This window comes from Gekko japonicus, unplaced genomic scaffold, assembly GCF_001447785.1.
Source record: "Gekko japonicus isolate JY-2015 unplaced genomic scaffold, Gekko_japonicus_V1.1 scaffold1471, whole genome shotgun sequence".
NCBI lineage: Eukaryota > Metazoa > Chordata > Lepidosauria > Squamata > Gekkonidae > Gekko > Gekko japonicus.
In genome coordinates this window covers 190,521-197,502 of record NW_015163647.1, presented here as the reverse complement: position 1 = coordinate 197,502, position 6,982 = coordinate 190,521, and positions in this window count along the sequence as shown.

The window sequence follows — 6,982 nt, the reverse complement described above, 5'->3', positions numbered from 1 at the left end:
CCAGCGTTAGCGCTGCCTGGGCAAGGGGCTGAGGGCGAGGCGAGCCAGCCGCAAGGTGAGAAGCCCGGCCGGGGAGACGCGGGAGCCCTGCGGAGGGAGGTCCGGAGGATACGCTGGAGGATCGGAAGGTCTGCCGCCGCCGCCGCCCAAAGGGAGCCCTGTCCGTCATGGACATTGGGGCTTGTCACGTTTTAGCATCTTCCCAGGGCGTTTCCAGGGCCAGTTCCTGGGTTGCCACGTTCCCCTGCCGCCGCCGCCGCCCAAAGGGAGCCCTGTCCGTCATGGACATTGGGGCTTGTCACGTTTTAGCATCTTCCCAGGGCGTTTCCAGGGCCAGTTCCTGGGTTGCCACGTTCCCCCATGAACCTGCCCTGGGGCAGCCCCTGTTACACGGCTGGAGAGGAGCCTGCCTTTGGGGGTCTCCGCCACTCAGTTCCCCCCCTTCCCCAGACGCTTTCTATCTGTCCTGGAACTATAAGAGTTTAGGTCACTTTGGGATTTTATTTCCTTTTCACCTCTGATTTTATACAATTGTATGGATTTGCATGAAGCTGCCTTCGACTGAATCGGGACCCCCGCATATCAAAGTCAGTCTTCTCCAGGGTCTCAGGCGGAGGTCTTTCCCATCCCCTCCTGAATGGTCCTTTTTAACTGGTGATGCCGGGGACTGAACCTGGGACCTTCTGCCTGCCAAGCAGAGGCTCTGCCACTGAGCCATGGTCCCTCTTTACAGCTCTCCAGGGTCTCAGGCGGAGGTCTTTCCCATCACCTCCTGCCCCTGGGCCTTTCTAACTGGAGATGCCACCGGGGACTGAACCTGGGGCCTCCTGCCTGCCAACCAGAGGTTCTTCCGCTGAGCCACACAGCCCCTCCCTGTGCATGGTATACTGTGCGTTGTATTTATTTCCTTTATTCCTGTCCAGCCTTTCTTCCCAGTGGGAATGTAAAGGGCGTTCCATCATTTCCCTCTCCTCATTTTGTCCTCACAACAACCCTGCGAGGTAGGTTAGGCAGAGAGGGTGTCACCCAGGGAGCTTCGGTGGCCGGTCCCGATCCTGGTCCCAGCCACGCTCTGACCACCACTCCACCGTTGCTCTCAGCGTCTAATTTATGTAATCTGGCTTGAGCCTGGGAAGTCAGGACCAAGGCTCCCTCTAAGCTGTGGAGTCCTGTGAGCGAAAATTCTACTTGGTGAGCTCCTGGCATTAAAGCTGTGAGCGAGGGATCTGGCTACTGTATAAATGAGTTTGCTCTGGAGCCCCATCCTTCCTGAGCTGAGACAAAAATCTGTGAGCCGGAGGCTAAAAAACTGTGAACTGGCTCACACTAACTCAGCTTAGAGGGAACGCTGGTCAGGATATAAATGAGCTAAAATAAAATGTCAAAAATAGTGTGACGTGACTAGCTAAGGTTTTCCTGTTAGGATAATAGGACTGGCCTACCTTGTAGGGCTGTGATTGCAGCAACAGAGTATATGCAGAGCGCCCCCAATGCAGGTGCTCTGCCTCAAGCGCCAGGGAGATCAGCTGTGCGGGTGCTGCCACTCTAGGGGCTCGTGCCGTTTACCGGCGCACTGTCCCATATGACCCTCGCGGGAGTCTGGGGCCAGCTGAACACTGTGGTGGAGAGGGCCCCCTGCTCAAGGCCTCGGGCGAGACACAAACAGGCCGTCTCTCGGCCACAGTCCCTGGTCTGAAGAAAGCAGAACTCGTGTTGGCCTACTTTGCAATGGTGTCGAAAGGACTGCTGAGGTAATATGTGCAAAGGGCTTTGAACAGGGTTCCCTCTAAGCTGCACTAGGGAGTTCAGGCACACAGATTTTAGCCAGCAGCTCAGGGAGTTTTGCTTCAACCCGCAAGTGAACGGAGAAAGCCTTTCCTCCCCTCCGTTGCAAACAATAGAGGGTGGGGGTACTTCCGTCTAGGCCCCATAGAATTGGACCCCCTGGTCCACTCTTTTTGAAACTTGGGGGGGGGGGTTAGGAGAGGCACCAGCAGCAATGCAACAAATTTGGTGCCTCTATCTCAAAAAACAGCCCCCCAGATCCCCCTGGATGATTCTCCATGATAGCCTATGGGGCCCATTGACTGTAATGGTCCCCATTATATTGGAGCCAGAAAAAAATTGATTATTTTTTTTTGCACACGCCAGTTATGCTTTTCAGTATGATTTGTAAGATGCCTTGAGTCGCAGAGAAAAGTGGTATATGTTTGAATAAATAAGTAGCTCGGGCAGGTTGATAACATTTAAGCAACTTCCGGTTTGTTAGGGTTAGGCAGGGCTCTGACAGTGATGGTTCCACCTCTGTTATACTTGACCTGTAATGCTGGTTGTCACATTTCAGTAAAGAACAGCAACAACCCCCCAAGTGCTGGTATATTTTCTACCAACATAGTGGACTGGGGCGGGTAGACCTGTTCTTCAGAGGCCTGGTCTGCCCCATAGAGGACAACATTTTCTGTAATGAAATTTGAGTTTTCTGTTTTCTCTTATAATGCTTAAATTATTCCTAAAATATAGTTTAAATATAGTTTAAAACGATTCATTCTGAGATTTTCACAAGGTCATGGAAGTAGTCTTCTAAAAAGCTAATTTGCACCGTAGTCAACTGTAGACTAGTTTCGCAAACTTCAGAGGACAGCGGAAGACAGGAGGGCCTGGCGGGATCTGGTCCATGGGGTTGCAAAGAGTCGGACTCGACTGTGCGACTGAACAACAACAACAACAACTGTAGACAGGCTCACAACTTTAATTCCGCTAGCTTTTTCCACTCACCAGGTAGAATTTTTGCTCACAGCACTGTGGAGCGTTGAGGGAACGTCGGCTTTGTACCCTTGAAATCGGGTACAGGAATGGTCAGGGATGGACCGCCGCTCCCCCTCCACTCAGCAGCCTCAGGTGAGCTCCATGGCCAAGAATGGAGTGCCTGGGGCAGCCACAGTGCTGGGCGTGGCCTGGAGGGACCCGGGTTTGCTTCCAGGGTGGAGATGGGCCCAACCGCCTCAGTAAATTGGGAGTATTCAGTGGCCTACCTGGCAGGAATGTCGTGTGGAAGGATGGCCACTGCATGCAGCCTTTGGGCCCCGCTTGCGAGGTCCCCAGAAGCATCGCAGCCGACTGGGTGGGCCTATGGCTGGATCCAACTTGGGACCCCACATCTCCCACTGAGTCCCCCATCTGCCCAGAAGCAAAAGCTCCCGAAATGAGCTGAAATGTTTTCAATTGACAAAATCCACATTTCATAGAATCATAGAGTTGGAAGGGGCCAGAGACCATCTAGTCGTCCTACCCCCTGCCCAATGCAGGACCAGCCTCAAGCATCCCTGACAAATATTCCTCCAGCCTCTTCTTGAAAACTGTCAGTGGAGCTAATTCCACCTCCCCAGGCAGCTGATTCCACCTCTGAACCACTCTGTGACCGTGAAAAGGTTTTTCCTAACATCCAGCCGATACGTTTCTGCGTGTAATTTAAACCCATTGCTACGGGTCCTCTCCTCTGCTGCCAACTGGAACAGCTCCTTGCCCTCCTCCACATGACAGCCTTTCGAATGTTTAAGTCATGTCCACTGTTCCCTCTAAGCTGAGTTGGTGTGAGCTAGCTCACAGTTTTTTAGCCTCTGGCTCACACATTTTTGTCTTAGCTCAGGAAGGAGGGCACCAGAGCAAACTAATTTATGCAGGAGCCAAACTGCTTGCTCACAATTTTAATGCCCGGAGCTCAGAAAGGAGAATTTTTGCTCACAGGACTCCACAGCTTAGAGGGAACATTGGTCATGTCCCCCCTCAGTCTCCTCTTCTCCAAATGAAACATTCCCAAGGCCCTTAGCCTTTCCTCATAGGGCTCAGTCTCCAGACCCCTGATCATCCTCGTCGCTCTCTTCTGCACCCTCTCGATTTTGCCCACCTCCTTTTTGAAGTGAGGCCTCCAGAACTGCACACACAGGACTCCAGGTGTGGCCTGACCGAGGCAGGATACAGAGGGGCTCTGACCTCCTGCGATTTTGATGCTTATGGCCCTTTTAATACAATATTAACAGACAGAAAGACAGTGCTGCGCTTGGCCTCTGTGCCCTCCACAGCAGAGGCCAGGCTGGGTGGGGGCCGCCTGCACCCACTGACTGCCACGCGAGGTCAGGCCCTGGCTCTTCTTTGCCCAGGGGATGAAGGCAGGCAGCAGGGGGGTGCACATAAAGGGATCTGAGCTGTCCCCGTGGCCAGCTGTAAATGTTGTCTGCCCGTCTCTCTCCAGGAGAGCGTGAGTGCCTGCCTGCCTGCGTGTGTGTGTGTGTGTGTGTGTGTGTGTGAGAGAGAGAGAGAGAAGTGTTGCCACGCACTGGATAAGTGGGGCTTGCGCTGTGTTTTGCAACCTGAGCGCCCCCCCCCCCCGTGACCCTCAACACTAGTTTCCTTTGCTTGTCTCATGAGGGTGGGGAGCAGTGTTCCCTCTCAGCTGAGTTCGTGTGAGAGCTGGCTCACAGTTTTTTAGCCTCCGGCTCCCACATTTCTGCCTTAGCTCAGGGAGGAGGACTCCAGAGCAACCTACTTTATGCAGCAGCCAAATCCCTCGCTCACAACTTTAACGCCAGGTAGAATCTTTGCTTCCAAGACTCCACCGCTTAGAGGGAGCCTTAGGGGGGGAGCTGAGTTACTCCAGGAGGAAGAGAAACCAGATGAACCGGTTCTCCTGACCCAGATCGGGGAGGGATCGGGTGGCACCAGGGTATCGGGTGTGTGCGTGTGCAGAAGGAAGGGGGTCCCTTCTTCCGGAGCCCCCTTTGCCCTCTTCCAGTGTGACGAGGCTCTTTGCGCTGCTTGCTCTGGTTGCCTGGAAGGTTGTCCTGCCCGGCACCCGCTGAGGCGGCTTCTGGCTTGCTCAGGGCAGCTCCGTGTGCCAGGAGACAGGCTGGCCCAGGCCCTCCGAGAGGCTCCGAGCGTGGCTGTCCGGCTGGTGAGGCACTGCCTCTTTCCAAGGCGTCACAGGAGTCTTTTCCTGCAAGTCGGCCAGCTTTGCTATGCTCCGCAGCTGTGACGGAAAGGAAAGGCACGGCCTGCAGGATCCACAGGAGCCGGGAAGAAGGGCGGCAGAGCTCGAAGGCAGCTCCTGCTCACTTCAGTGGGCTGCTCGTGGCCACTTCCCGCCCGGCGGATGGTGCCCATGGTGCCAAGAGGGAAGCCAGAAGTTGCCCCTTCAGCAGCACTGCCTTTCCCCCAGAAGGAGAGGCGTTGCCCCTGAGAACTGACAGAATCATAGAACCACAGAGCTTGGAGGGGCCATATACAGACCCTCTAGTCCAACCCGCTGCCCAATGCAGGACCAGCCTCAAGCATCTCTGGCAAATATTCATCCAGCCTCTTCTTGAAAGCTGCCAGTGAAGGGGAGCAACCCTAACCCCAGGCAGCTGAGTCCACCTTTGAACCACTCTGACTGCGAAAAAGTTTTTCCTGATATCCAGGTGATACCTTTCTTCGTGTGACTTAAACCCATTGCTTCGGGTCCTCTCCTCCGCTGCCCACTGGGACACCCCCTTGCCCTCCTCCAAATGGCAGCCTTTCAGATATTTATTTATTTATTGTTTCGACTTACTACTCCACTCTAATCCCCGAAGAGAGCCATCCTGTTCCCCCCTCAGTCTCCTCTTCTTCAGGTGATGGCGCTTGCCCTTCTTAGTCCAAAACCAAGAACAAAACAGCCGTGACTCCATTTCATGAGACCCAGCCAAAGCGCCACCAAACACGATGCCTCTCTTAGTGCGGCCTGCGCAGTGGGCACGGGGAGTCTTCAGAGCCATCCTGTCCCCCCCTCAGTCTCCTCTTCTCCAGGTGACGGCACTTGCCCTTCTTAGTCCCAAACCAAGAACAAAACAATCGTAACTCCATTTCATGAGACCACCAAACACGGTGCCTCTTTTAGTGCTGCCTGCGCAGTGGGCACGGGGAGTCTTCACTGGACAGGAGGCCATGATGGGACTCCTCACTGACTGGGTGGCTGGGTGGGTGGGTTGTGTTTCTTCTGTGGCTGATTCAGTCCTCCTGCAGGTGGTGCCTTTGGTACCCCGGCTGCTTGGGGCCCCCGGGAGAAGAGGCTGCCTGGAAGCCCTCCGAAGCAGTGCGCCGGCCAACGGGTGTGGTGCCAGCCACTGTGGCCAAGCCAGAAGGACGCAGGCTGGGGGCAGGGAAGCAGGCTGGGAACTGACCAAGGCTCCCTCCGAGCTGTGGAGTCTTGTGAGCAAAAATTCCACTTTGTGAGCTGCTGGCACTAAAGCTGTGAGCGAGCTGATTTGGCTAATGCATCAGTTAGTTTGCTCCGGAGCCCTATCCTTCCTGAGCCGAGACAAAAATGTGTGAGCCGGGGGCTAAAATACTGTGAGCCAGCTCACACGAACTCAGCTTAGAGGGAACACTGGTTCTGGCTTCACCTGCGTGTATACCGCCCTAGGTGGCCGCTGGCTTAAGGACACGCCTCCTCATGCCAGAGAAGGGCAGTGGGGGAGTGTGCGCCATTTCTTGGAGCCCGCATCTCAGTCTAGGGACCGGTCCTGCTCCAGAGGTGAGGAAATGAGTCATGTTCCCCGGGGGAAGCCAGGGTTGGGTTGGGTTGTCCACTGGCTGGTTACCCAGCCCTGCTGCAGAGCGCTGGGTTCCCCCACACACACACCCCTGGCGCCTTGGATTCTGCAGGAGGGTCTTGGCCGGCACAGTCCTCTCCTCCCTGTGCAGAACGTCTGGGGCGCTCCAGAGGGTAGGGAGAAGTGCCAGTTAGCAGGGGTCATTTCGTAGAAAAAGAGGTGCAGGAGCTCATTAGCGTAACTTATTTGCATAGGCCACACCCCCTGACATCACCAGAAGTGTATCAGAAGGCAACACCCACCGCTCAAGCTCTACTGGACCGTTTTGGATCGCTAGCTATTGGGGGTGGGTGGGAACATGCAGATCTGCCCTCACGGAGGAGGGAGTGGTTGTAACTGATAAAAATCTCCACTTA